The sequence below is a fragment of the Tamandua tetradactyla genome, chromosome 13 (assembly GCF_023851605.1).
Source record: "Tamandua tetradactyla isolate mTamTet1 chromosome 13, mTamTet1.pri, whole genome shotgun sequence".
Classification (NCBI taxonomy): domain Eukaryota; kingdom Metazoa; phylum Chordata; class Mammalia; order Pilosa; family Myrmecophagidae; genus Tamandua; species Tamandua tetradactyla.
This window is the reverse complement of record NC_135339.1, coordinates 533,207-549,721: the sequence shown is the minus strand read 5'-3', so window position 1 is coordinate 549,721 and position 16,515 is coordinate 533,207. Positions and strand designations below refer to the sequence as shown.

The 16,515-nt window shown below is 35.5% G+C and overlaps 1 protein-coding gene across 25 annotated transcripts in view; it reads left to right on the top strand.

Annotated features, from left to right (window-relative positions):
- Window positions 1-16,515, top strand: part of LOC143653454 (olfactory receptor 14I1-like) — a 255,537-nt gene that overhangs the window by 73,353 nt on the left and 165,669 nt on the right. For 6 of the 25 annotated variants that reach the window (XR_013161282.1, XR_013161275.1, XR_013161280.1 and 3 more), the window contains exons 4-6: window positions 8,935-9,048; window positions 11,421-11,576; window positions 15,208-15,253. The exons of 8 other annotated variants lie outside the window; for them this stretch is intronic. The gene's annotated coding sequence lies outside the window, so the exon portion shown is untranslated. Of the gene's footprint in view, window positions 1-8,934; window positions 9,049-11,420; window positions 11,577-12,545; window positions 14,508-15,207; window positions 15,254-16,415; window positions 16,482-16,515 lie in introns of those variants that run through there. 11 more of the 25 variants (XR_013161286.1, XR_013161284.1, XR_013161287.1 and 8 more) reach the window with 5 other exon arrangements.

Here is a 16,515-nt window from a genome sequence, read left to right as displayed (position 1 = left end):
CATTCATGGATTTATCATTTCTTAGTTTACATTGGATATTTGCCTAATTGCTCACAGCAAATTCATGTTTTCTCCTGCTCCCAAGTGCTATAGTTTGTCTTAAGCTTTCATCTTTTGCTCCAGGTAGCTGGCCTAGGCAACTTTGGCTTTATTATTTCCTTCTGGTGTTTTAGCACTTGCTTCAACTGCTCAGAGCAAGTTCTGGAACTGATGAGCCAGAAGTGAGCATCCTAGATTAGTCCTTCCGGCTGTCCCTGATGGTATTGGAGCAAATATTCATACCCTCCAATGGGCCATGTTGGGTTACTCTGCTCCCTCCATAATCTGGGACAGGCATTGGGAGCAATGGGATCAGGATGCCCCAAGCTGAGGAGGGAGTGGGGGAAAGGCAAGCGAACTCATAACATAGTTTTCCTACCAGTTTTAAATTGCTGTTTTCTTTGAGTTTATGCTTATCTGATTAGGCAACATTTTGACTGTATTCCAGAGTTCTGATTTTTTTGTGTTCTGTGGTGGGGGGAGGGGGACAGAACCTGTGGCCTCAAATTCTGCCATTGTGTTGCTATCAAAGGCCAGAAAAAATCTTACTCTGAATTTTTAAACAGATTTCTAGTATGCTATTTTAAGAGTTTTTAAAACTATTATTCCACATTCTCTACTAATTATTTTAAACCATATCTCATTGTTAGACTTCTAATATGTATTAGTGTCTTTCTATATTGAAAAGTGTACTTTAGTTACTTTTTAAAGAATTCCTCTAGATAGTAGATTTTGTGATTTTTGCATATCTGAAAATCTCTCTTTTTTTGTTAGAAGGCAAAATTAAGGACTAAAAGTGATAATATAAAGGAGGAAAAATGCATATACTCTCACACGGTTATTTAATATCTTCTTTCAAGTTTTATTTATATTTGACTCCATTAAAATGTATTCTCTGATTATCCCATAGTTATAATTTCAAACAATATGGAAAGTAAATATGTTTGCTAGCTGGTCCTTTACAGAAAAACTTCGCTGAACCCTGCCTTAAAACAAAAACCATTCAACTGTTCAAAATTCTGCCAGCAATTTAAGCTGACCTCAGCTCAAAAGTTTCTTCCATGGTCTATATAATGTTTTCTAGGGTTATTTAATAAGTTTATTAAAGTGTTTAGTCATCAACTAGGATAGCTAGGGACATTCTCCATTTGTTCATTTCATCCTCAAGAAGACTGGTGTAGGTTTTCCCTTACAGTGTGGAAGAATTGTCAACAACAAATTTTTAAAAATTTTTCTCAATATGGGCATTCATTTTCCAATTTTATGCTTAAACAAGTAATGCTGCAATAAACATTGTTATATAGTCATTTGAAAATCAATGATTCTTGTATACATATCCCTAAATAATGACTCTGTAGGGTCTAAGGGTTTTTATTGTTTTATTTAAATTTTAAATAAAGAATTTTATGTTGGGTTCCAGAAAGGTTTCAAAGGCAGAATAAGAAATGTCATGATTTCAATTATAGGGCATAAAATATATGCTATCATCCTGGCTAAGCATGTATCTCAATTTACCAGTTTTTAGAGGGGGGGAGATTTATCTTTAAAATGAGGAATTTTAAATAAATTAACAAAATTGCCATAATTCTGAGGGCATAAGCGTCCATTAAAAACAGTAACATATGCTTATCTAGAAATGTAGGAAGAGCTTGGAAAGTAGATCACAATTAAATCTACATATAAATTAAATGCATAAAAGAATAATCTATGTTAGTTAAGGTATTTTACAATATTGATGATTTGGGAAGGAATTTTCTCAAGTCCTATATAACGTCTTTGTTCTTCAGACTTTATGTCATATAGTTAAACACTGAGGTCAAAATGGTGTAGAAAAGAGAGAGCAGTTTGTCTGTTTCTTAATATTGATCAGATTTTCATTTTAAATATGTGATAGTAGCTGATCTGCAGAATAAATTTACAACTAAGAGATGAGAACAGCAGGTGGAAAATTAAGTCTTTCCTGGTTTTGATGACAACTATAGGATGGTTGAGATAATTGTGCTATATAGGACCAAAGTATCAGCAAAAATGGAGCATATAGGACCAAAATATTAACAGAAATGGAACAGTGACAACCTCCCCACTTAGCAAGTCTCTTTCCTTTCTTTCAAATATAGTCCATCTTTTAATTCTTAAATGCATCTTTGAAACTTTAATTTACTCAATGCATTTTTATCTTCTATTAGCCAGTTTTATTCCTATTCCCCTTATTACCAAGGTTAGAATCCGAGCTTCATCATTACGGTAACTCCCTGAACTACCTCTGACACTCTTCCCACATTCTCTTTATGATAAAGTAGAATCTAATTGCTAATTATGTTAAAAAGTTGGAGAAGAAGTAGGGAAAATATATTATGGAAATTTATGCATAATTACTTGCTGGCTTGCATGTTTACCAGTTTAACCTGAGACCAAGGAAATGCATGCTTTTTTTGAGCCTTACTCAGATGCTCTAATGCATGGTCTGAAGAAGAAATAGTTGTTATTAAATAAGACTAACTCACTGCTCCCCAAACTTAAAAATATTCTGCTGCTTCCCATCTCCAATTCGATCTCCTTAATTCAATCTGTCTTCTTATTTCTGGGATTACTACAATAGACTCAATGTTTTAGTTGTAAGTTGGCAGAATGTGATATACCATAAATGGAACAGCTTTTAAAAAAGGGAATTTCATAAGTTACAAATTTACAGGTCTAAGCCTATGAAAATGTCCAAACTGAGACATCCAGGAAAGATACTTTAATTCAGGAAAGGCCAATGGGTCTGGAAACTTTGTCAGCTGGGAGTCATGTGACTGGCATCTGCTGGTCCCTTGCTCCTGGGGCCCATTGCTTTCAGCCCGTGCTCCTGTGAGGGTTCCACATGTTGCTTCTCTGGGGCTGGCTTTCATTTCTTTGCTTCCCTTGGCTCTCTCCAGGTTCTGGCTTGGTTAGCATGTCATGGTGATATCTTCTGAACTCCAAGCATCTCTATATATCTGTGTCTCTGTTCTCCAAGTGTCAGTATCTGTGTCAGCTGTCTTCTGAAGTTTCTGTCAGCTCTGTCATTTCTGAGCTTTCTCCAAAGTGTTTCCACTTTTAAAGACTCTAGTAAACTAATCAAAACCCACTGGAATGGGTGTAGTCATATGTCCATCTAATCACAAGGACACACTCACATTTGGGCATGTCACATCTCCATGGAGATAATATAATAAAAAGTTTCCAACTTAAAATGTTGGATTAAGATTAAAAGAAACATCTTTTTCGGTTGTGTTGCTAGTTCTTCTAAACCGATGCAAATGTACTAAGCAACGATGATCATGCATCTATGTGATGATGTTAAGAAGTACTGATTGCAAATGTAGAATGGTATGATTTCTAAATGTTGGGTTAATTTCTTTTTTTCCGTTACTTAAAAAAAAAAAAAAAGAGAAGGAGTAATTGGAGCTGAAGGGATACAGACTGTGCAACAGGACTGGATATAAAAACTCAGAAATGGACAGCACACTACTACCTAATTGTAATGCAATTATGTTAAAACATTGAATGAAGCTGCATGTGAGGTATAGGCTTTTTTTTCTCTCTATTATCATTTTAATTCTTATTCTGTTGTCTTTTTATTTCTTTTTCTAAATCGATGCAACTGTACTAAGATATGATGAATATGCAACTATGTGATGATATTAAGAATTACTGATTGTACATGTAGAATGGAATGATTTATAAATGTTTTGTTAATTTTTTTTAATTAATAAAAAAAATTATCATTAAAAAAAAAAGATTAAAAGAAACAGCTGCCTCCACAAGATTGAGTCAAGACTAAAACATGGTTTGTATGGGGTACATAGTAGCTTCAAACCAGCACAAACTTATCCCAACACAAGTGATTCTGCTCTGTAAACAGAAATAATTGAAAAGCTGAAAATTCCATCATTTTTTAACGTCCCTGTTGAAAACACTTCCATCAATTCCTGTTATACTTAAACAAAGTGCAAATTCCTTCTTTCAGATAAAAACTGATATATAATTTGGCCTCTGCCTATTTTTTTAACCTGAACTGCATCACTCTTTCCTCATTTCCCCCTATATATTCAGTTCTTTTTTAGCTTTGTAAGAAAGTACAACTTAAAGATTTCGACTTTTTTCTTTTGTCTAGAATGTTCTTCACATGACTAATTTTTCTAATTAGAATTTTGATCAGACATCGCTTTCTCAGAGAGACCTTCCCAGTTTAATGGCATCAATTGTATTAGTACCATTGAATTGTGTTTTAGTTTGCAAGCCAGAATGCAATATACCCCTTTTAAAAAGGGTAATATATTAAGTCGCTAGTTTACTATTCTAAGGCCACGAAAATATCCAAATTAAAGCACACATAATAGCTTCAAATCAGCACAAATTGTATTAGTGTTAGTGTGTGAGTTGTTCCTTAATCATATCCTTTTATTTTGTTTTAAAATATAGCCCTGCTTTTCATTACAAGTAAGGACATTGAGACTCAAAACATTCATATAATTTCCACTAGTTTACAAAGAGTCTAGATTTCAACTCTGTGCCATTGTTTCTTTCAAATCCCTAGGTATGATATTGGAAAAATTATTACATTTCTAAACCTGCTTTTCAAGATAAGAGTTTCTCTTATCTACCATACTGGTTCTTTAGGAGCACTAGATATGATACTACTGGGGAGAACTCAACTATTGTCTGTTAAGTAAATGACGTACAGTGTTCCGATTGTATTGCAAGTTAATAGTCTTGTTCTATGATCATGAAAATATATTACTGTCTAATGCCATATGTGTCTTATTGTTAGTTAATGCATTAATTGTGGAGCATATTCTTTTTTATTTTTCAAGCCTGAAAGTTTTCTTCTCCTCAATTGGTCTTCCTGCTATCTCATAAAAATACTACTGTATATTTCATCAAGGAGTTTTGTTTCTACTTAGTAAGAAAAGGGATTAAACAGAGCCACACATGAAATGAATACTGAACTGGGAAATAAATATTGTTAGGTAAAGCTTGTATATGCCATTTTATACACCTAAGATAAACCACTTTACCTACAAATATTCTATCTCTGCTCCCTTGTCTTTATTTCAGAGAAAAAAAGTACCAAGTCACTTAAAAATGTGAGTGAAGTAAAAAGGCACTTCACAGATTGTTGTGAAAATGAAATATAATAATAGCAGATAAATCAAACTGAAAATCCCAACTCAATTAACTATCAGATTAATGATCTTATACAAATCTTCTTCCAAGCAATCTAGGCCATAATATAATCTCTGACATATAAAATCTAACTTTATTTTCCACTGATTCATCCTTGGAATTGCTATTTGACCATTCATATATCTTTTCTATCTTTGACATTACATCTCATGATTTGTTCTATAAAGAATATAGCAGAAGACTATGCCCCTAATATGGAACTCCACATATGATTATGAATTGAATTAAAAGTAGAAGTTACTATTAGAATTGGGTATGTCCCAAGAAAATGGAGTGGGTGATTCAAAGCATAAAGTGAAAATAAAAGTCAATAGGATTTCCATTCTCAGAAAAATGTTTTTATACAGAGTAGCAACATTTAACTTATTATCAGTATGACAAAATATATGAAATTAATTCTTATAAAATGTATCATTCTTTGCTTCTAATTTTCTTGAAACTATTCTTAAAATAAATATCTTGTTATCAAATTATTATAATTGCTAATAATAGATTAATTGGGTAAAAATTTCATATATTTCAAATGCACGAAGCACATTGTTCTAGTTTGCTAGCTGCTGGAATGCAATATACCAGAAATGAAATGGCTTTTTAGAAAGGGGTAATTTAATGAGTTGCTAGTTTACAGTTCTAAGGCTGAGAAAATGTCCCAATTAAAACAAGTCTGTAGAAATGTCCAATCAAAGGCATCCAGGGAAAGATACCTTGGTTCAAGAAGGCCGATGAAGTTCAGGGTTTCTCTCTCAAGTGAGAAGGCACATGGCAAACACAGTCAGGGCTTCTCTCTTGGCTGGAAGGGCACATGGCGAATACAGCGTCATCTTCTAGCTTTCTCTCTTGGCTTCTGGTTTCATGAAGCTCCCCGGGAGGCATTTTCCTTCTTCATCTCCAAAGATCACTGGCTGGTGGGCTCTCTGCTTTGTGGTGCTGCAGCATTCTCTGCTCTTTCTGAATCTCTCATTCTCCAGAATGTTTCCTCTTTTATAGGACTCCAATAAACCAATCAAGACCCACCCAAATGTGTGGAGACATGTCATCCCTTAATCCAGTTTAACAGCCACTCTTGACTAAATCACATATCCAGGGAGATGATCTGATTACAGTTTCAAACATACAGTATTGAATAGAGATTATTCTACCTTTATGAAATGGGATTTATATTAAAACATGGCTTTTCCTAGGGGGCATGCTTCCTTTCAAACCAGCACACACATTATTTAAGATTTACTCAGAATGTAAAATATCTACTGGTAATTAGAAACTGCATTCTCAAATCAAAATATACTCAAGATTTCAGGTGTTTGACCTCATTTATTCACTCTTGTCCCTAAAATTCAAAAGAATAGATTTGAATTGAAATAGAATATCAAATACTAATAGTACACATTTACCTTTTTCAATTCTGTGGAAGCTGCTTCTTTCTTGCTGATGAAGATTATATTTTTTATATTTAAATTGTTTAAGATCTATGTCAACTGGTTGAAACAGCAAGTGCTCTTCATAAAGGAAATAATCACTTCTTCCCTGTGGGTATATCTCTTTTCCCTCCTAATATCAAAATTGCTAAGTAAATTTTCCTGTTTATGATGTGGTTTTTTTTTTTTTTTTTACAAATAACTCTTTAATAATACACCAGACCTACTCTGAAGGAATATAAATTCATGTACTTTTCATTTCCCACATATAGTCAGAGTATATATCCTGGTAGAAGATGAAATCTTAAGTGCTGATATAATACCTAAAGGAAAATGTTTAACCTGCTGTCTTCTTACCTTTCATACTTTTTCTCTACAATTCCTCTGAATAGAAGTTTTAGCAAGTTCTGCCTCTTTTTTAGCATGATCTGAATATGCTCTGTGTATTTTCTCATTGTTAGGATGTGCTAGTTTGCTTTATATGGGTACACATTTGCTGCCTTGGGGTAATGTTATGAAGGCAAAGGCAATTCTGACTTTTGAAAACCAAGATTATTTTAATCATATTGTGATGGCTTCTCAGACACCACAGCAGTCCCTGAATGAACAAAAGCCTATCTCATTAATGAATATTATAAATAAGAACTAAGACAAAATTTCATGTAAAAACAAAAATGAAAAATTTACTTTCTCATGCTGTGACATTAAATAATTTAACAGTTTCCAATTTCAGCCCCAATTCATGCACTTTTGGGGAAAAACTATTTTAATCATGAACCTAAAGTTTCTAGCCCAATATGCCTTAGTTTAGAATAAGTTTAGCCTCCATTTAATTTTTGCCCCCTTGACAGCATTTTTTCGTGTTGGAGTCCCACTTGTCTTCCCCAGATCAGAAGAATAATTCTCCAGTTTTCATCACTAGCATTCTCCCTTAGTGATGAGGTGGTTTTCCGTATCACTTCTTTTGCTACACTTATATATGGAGGTGGTATTTTCTTCCCAAATCTCTGACATCCACAGGCTAGAACAAAGCACACCCACCCCAAACTTCCCTATCAGAAAGTCAGAATTAGACGTCAATTGACAACATAAGCATATGCATTTTCTGATGCCAAATAATGTGCTTTTTCCCATATTCCTTTCAGGGCTAATACTTACTTGATAGCAGGTACCTGTGAGGATCCTAAGACTAGCCTATTGGGTAACACACCATGTCTTGATAAGAAGATTGTGATTTACCAGCCAACAATGATTCCTATGGAATCACATGTTCATTATTTTCCTGTAGTATAGGAAAATAATATCTAAATGAACATATTGCTTATAATGAGAATTTGATGATTATGAATTGGACCTGACACCAGCTTGTAGCCAGAAATGAGAAGTTTCAGGTCATATTATCCCCTTTCAACATGCAATAATATTCCTTCAATGAGTGAGATTCTGATGAAGGACTACTGGGTGAAAATAAAGAATGTTGCTATTACCAACTAAAGATTTGTTCATGGAGGAAGTAGGAAAATAAGATACACTATGTAGTGTGTGTACTAGCCAATAGTTTTTAAACATATTACTGGTACCTTGAAAAATTTTCCTTGATATTTGGCCATGTTTTTCATTGAGATTGAACAAAAATTACAATCTTGAAATAATTATCATCACTTCTCCAAAGTGATCATCATTTTCACTTTTCAAAAAATTCAAGTAAACTTAGTAAATTTTTGGGGGGGAATGCATGGTCCAGGAATTGAGCCTGGGACTCCCACATGGAAGGTGAGCATTCTACTATTGAACCAGTAATTTTTTGTGGTTTTCCTCAACTAGCTCAGATTTATTGTTTTAGTTTACTGTAGTATATTAGATATGGAAAATAAAGGAGAAACTAAGAGCTGAAGTGTAAGGAGGAGAAAATAAAGGAATAAGCTTGTTTGTTCTTAAAGTGTTGTGAATAACCCAGTTGAAGGTGTGAATTAAAGATGTGACAATAAAGCCAAAGAGCCCTGCCTCCTCAGAGAACCCTCTGGTATCATTCTGGGCCACTAAGCAGACAGCCAGAGACAGTAAGGACCAGAAATAATGGACTGAGCAGTGCTATCTTATCCCAAACTGATGCCTGGAATTAGTAGGATACAGCCCTCAGTGTAAGGCTATTGTTAAAGGCACAGACTCATAATAGATGCAGTGCAAGAAGCAGTTCATTCTATTGACCAGAGATACAGTAACCTTCTAGGTAGAGGATGACTGATGAAAATTAAATCTCTGTTTACAGAAGCCGTTTAGTAAAAATGGAAACCATGGAGGGTAAACAGCCCACCTACCACCAACAGGAGTAAGAGACCTGGAATGAAGAAAAAACATGATGTGAAGGAAAAGAGGGAAAAAAGTACTTATTTTGAAAAAATATGCTATTTTTGGGGTTTTATAAATCAATTAATTTAAAATTGAATTTGTGCATGCTACCAGCGAGATAATAGGTACTCCTAGAGGCATTATTTTGGGTGAATAAAGGTTGAAAAAGAACCTCTATGTTTAAATTCTTCCATGGGGGAACCTGACTTATTCATAATTCTTGTTATATTGATTTTTAAATTTATTCTTATAGTTATTATTATTAATTATAACTGATAATTAGCCATGCCAGGAAGGGCACCTCATCCATTCTTTAGAGAAAAAGTGTTAGGGCATTCTTCATCAATAACTTTTCAGACGAATGGCATAGGTGAGGATTCAGAACTAAAGATTTGCAGTTGAGAAGATGCCACTAGTTCATTGGCATAATTTAGAGTAAAACTTTCTTATCGATTCATTTAAAAGTGTGGCTGGTATTTCTTCATCAATAGACGATGGTACTAAACCCAAGCTATCTTATATCAAAGCCTTTCTCTTTTGTTACCTTCCTCTACTATAAGATATTTTCTGAAAATTGTTCAAATCCTATATTTGAATTTGTATATTAGGCATAATAGATATGTTTTCTGCAATAAGCTTTTCAAAAGAAATTTGATATTTGTGTTCCTTATTTACAATATCTGAATCATAAATCAGCTAAACCTGTATATGTGAGCACTGAGCAATGGAATATAGTGACAGTATCCTGATCATATATTGTTAATCATTGTCTTCTTAAAGACCATATGTTCAAAATAAGTTTCTCCTTGGTCCCCATCTTCTCTTGGAAGTTTTTACTTGAATCTGTATAGATTCTCTGGCAACTGGAGCAGGATGCTTTTTATAACAATCTATTGATAATTACCTTAGATCATTTACAATGGAAGGGTAAGAATTGTAAAACTCATTAATTTATTAATTATTTGTAAACACTCACTTTGCTTATTTGGGGCCTAACTATAATCATCTTTGTTTAATCATCCTTCTACTTCAAAGAAGGATAAATTTAATATGTATATTTTCAAAAGGCTTTTCAAATTTCAACATAAAAAGATTGATTTTTATAACCCAGATGAACTGAGTTCCACCATGTTCCTTTTAGGAAAATAAAGCATAAAAGTAGTAATTTAGTTTTCTAAGAAACCACCAAAATATCCCAACTAACGTTATCCCAGTTAACCCTGAAAAACACCAAGAGCTCTACTTGAGACTCGATAGAAGTTTCAGGTACTGAGTTTACTTTCCTGAAACTATTACCTCCAGATAAGTCCAGAAATACAGAGGGCCCAGCCTCTCTAAGAATATCAGCTATATTCTCCAAGAATATCCCCCTATTCTATATTGTTGACAACCCTTTTCAACATGAAAAAGTTAGACTAGTTATGGCCCAAAGACCTTAATAAACTGGGAGTGGGGTCAAAGGAGGAGGAGTTAATGACAGAGAAGATAGGATTTAACAAATGGGTATGACTGCTGAATCACTATAATATTTCTTTCAGCTTCTAGTATTTCCTTCCAGCTAGAAGGGAAATCCTGACAATGTGGAATGGTAACCCATACCATACTTTGAAATATGTTCTGTAACCAGAATATTGTTAAAATGTGCTTTGAAAATTATAGCTTTCTTTGTATATTTATTTCTCAATGAAAATGTTTTTGAAAAGCAGTAATTTTAAATTATAACAGTTTATGTTTATTTAATAAACCAGTTTATTTAATCAACTTCCTTAGGTATACCAATTTTATTACTTTTATCACTTCTAGCTAGTAGTGGAGTCCTGTAACTATGGAAGCATTAAGTTGTAAAATCCAGTTTGCTGGATAAGGTAAAGGTTGAAAATTGCCAAAATAATTTTAAAGTTGCATTAAATTGTCCATAGCATTCAACTGCCATTTTAATAGAGTGCTGCATAATTAATTTTTCCTCAGATAGACACAAAAAATTAATTTCCGTTTGAATAACAGAAGAAAAACTGACTTATTTTCCACCTACTGTAATGGTGGATTTAGCTACTCCCAAAGTTAGAGGTTTAGAATAACCATTTCATTGTCTCTTGTGTGTTAGGAATTGAATCTGCACATTATAGGAGTGGACCATGTCTACCACACTGTACAACTAGGGAGACTTAAAGCCTAGGCATAACTGGGCAGCAGGGGCTGGCACCACTCAGAGCCTTCTTCACTCACAGAGCTGTTACGTTGGTAGTCATCTGTGGACCAGAAAATTATACATGGTCCAGATAGACTTCATAATAGCATGCAGCCTCAGGGAGATGGAAAATGTTATATAGAAGCTTATAGGTTCAATAATACATGTCTCAGCCCACAAATCAGAAGTCGTATTGTCTTTCTGACTTTGTCAAGCAGAAGCATCTGGCTTTTCTGAACTTGTCCAGCAGTGTCACTTCTGCTCCATTTTGTTCACCAATGTGTGTCCTAAATCCACCCAGAACAAGAAGGAAAGATGTAGACCTGGTTATCAACAAGGGCAATGTCGAAGTGGCATTGCACACTAGCATGTGGGTGAGTAACACTGGTGCAGGAAACTGTGGAAGACAAATTATGGCAAAACGTGTTTTTTCATTTATTTTTTATTTAGTTTTATCATTTTCATTTGTTCAATTGTTTTTAAAATAAGACATAGTTGAATTTACTTATGTGCAATGCAAGTTCTTAGGCATATAGACTATGAAGGGAACAAAATTTAAGCTTTAGGTTAATTCATTTGCCCAAACCCATTCACATAATAATATATATATGTTAGCCACAGCATTAGAGAATGCTGTCTCTTTCCACTGCAATGTGATGTAGTGTTTATGGGAATTTTAAGGACCTGGTCAAAAAAGTTGAGGATATGTTTAGTTTGCGGTTTATGTAATTTGAAGTCATGTCAGAATACAGTTTTCTTATTGATAGCAAGGATTTGCATACTAATGTAAGTGGTATGACACTAATGTCATACCAGTGTCAGGCAAAGTGCCTGATGCTAATGCTAATGAGTTTTAAATTCTATAATTGTTGTAGGGAGTCAGGCTTTTGTCTCTTTGATTTGAAGAAAGGACAAGCTGTCCTCATTTACAAGACTTACCACCATTTGTGACTTTACTATCTGAATCAACAAACTCTTCTTATCGTCCTGTACAACTTCACCTGTTTGTGATGTTTGTAAGATGATAGTTTAGATAGATAGATAGATAGATAGATAGATAGATAGATAGATAGATAGATAGATAGATAGATAGAGAGAGAGAGAGAGAGAGAGAGAGAGAGAGAGAGAGAGAGAGAGAGTATTAGCTTCCTGCCTCAAGATACCTGGGTCAATTCCTGATGGCCATTTACCCTTCCAAAGTGAAAAAGCCACAGCTTTTCTTTTTTCAACTCAAGTCCATAGTTCAAATATTTTTGCTAATTAGATAGGTCTTCTCACACATGAGGTGATTCTATTATGCAACTGATGTTCCGTTGGGCCCCTGTCTAATCTCGTAGTTACATGCCAATTTTTATTTCTAACTCTTTTACTATAGACTGAACCCTTTTATGGTGAGTTCTAAGCCACCTAAGACAGGAAATAACTCTTAATGGTTTGGAAACACTGTGCCTATCATGTCACAGGCATTCAGTAAATGTGTGAGCAAATAGAGCCAAAACCCATCTTTCACTGAGCGCTCAGTGAAAAGCTCAGGTCCCATAGACTAATGAAAGATTATTTTTCTGTATTGGGTTTGAAACCTCAGCACTCACTCCAATTTCACCCTATAGAAATTGCCTCAATGTACATGTTTTATTTTTGTGGGCAGCTCAAACAAATACCATGAAATGGGTTAGCTTTAACAATCAGAATTTATTCACTCATGGTATGAAGTTAGGAAAAAGTCCAAATCAAGGCATCATCAAGGCAATGCTTTCCCTGCAATGACTCTGGTGTCCTGGGGCTGGTTGAGAGCAATTGTTGTCCTTAGATCCTCGGTAATATGGCACACATTAGGTAGCCTCCACTGGGCTCGCCATTCTCTTCCGGATTACATTGAATTTCAGTTTCTGTCAGCTCCTTGAGTCTTTCTCTTTGTGTGAACTGACAAAAAATCATCAAAAATAAATGTCAAACATAAAATTTCAATAGTGAGAAATTCAATGGTGAGAGACTATGGTATAAGTTCAGATATTTCCAAAACATATCCAGAGACGCTAAAGTTGAGAAAAGAGAAGACGCCAGGTATAAATAAAAAGTTTTACCCAAATTCTTGGGAGAAATTCAGTTTAGAGGACTGTGGAATTGGAGAATTAGCATTGTGGCTACCATATATCTCTGTATTAAGTGAAATGGAAATGTATATTAAAATTGATATCTATTGTTCTGGTTTGCTAGCTACTGGAATACAATATACCAGAAATGGAATGGCTTTTAAAAGGGGGAATTTAATGAGTTGCTAGTTTACAGTTCTAAGGCCAAGAAAATGTCCCAATTAAAACAAGTCTATAGAAATGTCCAATCAAAGGCATCCAGGGAAAGATATCTTGGTTCAAGAAGGTCATGATATTCAGGCTTTCTCTCTCATCTGGAAAGGTACATGGCGAACACAGTCACAGTTTCTCTTTCAGTTGGAAGGCCACATGGCAAGCAAGGCATCATCTGCCACTTTCTGTCCTGGCTCCCTGTTTCATGAAGCTCCCCAGGAGGTGTTTTCCTTCTTCATCTCCAAAGGTTATTGGCTTGTGGGCTCTCTGCTCTCACAGCTATGTTGTTCTTCTGTGCTCTCTCTGAGCCTCCTGGTCTCCAAAATGTTTCCTCTTTTATAGGACTCCAGTAAACCAATCAAGACCCACCCAAATGGGTGGAGACATTTCATCACCTAATCCAATTTAACAGTCACTCTTGACTAAATCATATCATCCAGGGAGATGATCTGATTAGTTTCAAACATACAATATTGAATAGGGATTATTCTAACTCTATGAAATGGGATTTTGATTAAAACATGGCTTTTCTAGGGGGCATACTTCCTTTCAAACCAGCACATCTATGAAGCAAATAAAGGATAACTTTGGAAACCAGAAGCCATTGATAATATGAGAAGAATAGAGGCTTGGAGGAGGAATGTCAGTTGGGGCAAAGGAGAAGTGAAGTGGTGGAGGATGGGTCATGGATGAGCCTTCCTCTAGGCATCCCCTCCCCCAGCAACTGAACCTTTGTGACTGGTCTAAGCCCTGTGATGTCAGACTGGAACTCCAGGCTGGAGTGTGCTTCCTCAGTGCCTAGTTACCTGAGGTGGCACTTTACTGTGGCTGTTGAAGAATTTTCTATATAATTTGAATAACCACAGTGACCCATAGTATTGGGCCTGAGTTCTGCTTATCTCTGCTTGTCTGTACTGGGGGCTTTACACTCTGTTGATCCACTACAGGCAGGGGAAGCTACTATCCCAGATAATTGAGTAACACCTGGACTTCAGTGAGGTAAGGTACCATGGGCCCAGTCCACGGTAGAGATCCACAGTTTTCCCCTGTCCCACATCACACTTTTCTAAATCCATTATGTTGGCCCAGGGGGACAGCTGTGTACAAAACACTCAAAAAGACAAATCTAAAATCTTTAAGGAACAGGTAGGGGGAAAGATATTGATGTGGGAGCTATTGTTTAAATCCAAACCTCACAGCCATCCATGTGGGTTCCCAAGCACATTTCTTTGTGTCTATGGGTTTAACATTTAGGAGATTCATTATATCTATGGAGAGTCATTCAACCTTGTTTCTATCCCTATTCCACATCTGCAGCAAACCAGTTCCTTGTGTTAGGTTGATATGGAGGGCAAATCTGAGCCTCTACAAGGCTCTGATGAGATGCTCCTCTCCAAGCTTTGATGTCAGGTTTCAACATCCTATTTTAGGAGCATGTCTGCTCTGTAGGATTGAGATTCTTGGCCCTGTTCAAAACAGCACTCCTAACCAAGAAAAAGATTCCCAAGAAAATAAATCATCTTATCCAAAAAAAAAAAAACAGTCTTGTGTTATTCAAAGATGAAACAATACTATAAAGCAATTAATTCACAAATGTTTAACAAGCAAGATTAAAGGATACATTATTCAGATATGATATTCTGATATTCAGATGATATTTAGATTATATCCATGACCCACTTATTTCTTGTTTTTTCAGCATCAGTGCAGAGGCAAGAAAGTTGACAAAGAGGGTTAATTGAGAGGTAAGGCATTGCTTTCTAAAAACACCTGCACCAATGTCTCACAGTCACTAACAACCTATGACAACAGCTTAGTCTGAGGATGTCAGGTGTTAGAGTAAGTTCCTCTCAGAAAGCAAAGGCTCCAGAGGGTAGGGTCATAGGAAAAATGCCCATTACCTTATCATTAATTTGAAACAAGAAATTTTGTGTATGTAATTAAGTTACTGACAAATTGACATGTGTCAGTGAGGGGAGATTGTGGCAAAGGGAAACTAATTTGAGAACCATTTAAAAGAAGAGCTTCTACTCCAAGTGGTGGTAGAAAAGGAAGTCAGGGAGACTGTTAAGTATGATGATGCAACATTCCATTGTTGGTTTGAGGATGCATGGGTGTCTCTGTGAGGAAGAATGCAGGAAATCCCTGAGAGCAAAGAAATGGAAGCACTTGAGAGGCATGCAATTGGAATCTGCAGTGTGAATAAGCTGGGAATGAACATCTTGAAAATCTCAAGATAATCCGCACAACTTGAGTCATTATCTCATAGCCCCAATGTTAGAAATTCTCAGAAGAAGGTGGTCTGTTTGAATCACAAGCAGTGATCTTTACCATTCCTTAGTGTATTTATTTATTCAAACAGTCACAAGCTGTCTTCTGCCCTGTTTGGTGGTGTATGTTTAGGATATCCCAGGACTTTGGGATTAGGTGATAGAAGGGTATTATTTCCTTAGCTCTTACTGAGTGCCTGCTTTGAGTTCTCAAGGTAACAAGGGAATGGAAGGAAGGGGTTGGCGGCATGGCTCACCAACCCATTTCTGGGTTTCTGCATCATATCTGCTCAGAGATCTAATGAGGTGGTTTTATTCATGACTTATATTTAGAAGAAATATGGAAAAATACTTTAAGACATTCAGAGGCTTTTCATACTAAGAAAGTGTCAGTATAAATCAAACATTGTCCTGTTCCTGTTTACATATGTCTCTGTAAGGGGAACAGGCAGAAGTGGGGTTATTGGAATACAGAAGAAAAATTACCCACTCAGCTTTCAAAATGGGTAGGATTCAAATAGCTTCAAAATTTTGGAGAGGAATTCATGGACTTGCATTCATGGTCACTGATAAAACTGATTCCATTATTGAGTAATAATTGCCAGTTCCCAAGAATCCTTTCCAATCCTTTTCACAGATAACAGCTAGACTCAGTGAAATTCCATAGAGGTCTAGGAGGATCCCTTCCTCCATCTCACAGTAGGTAACTGAGAACTTGCAGCTATGTGGTGTATTGG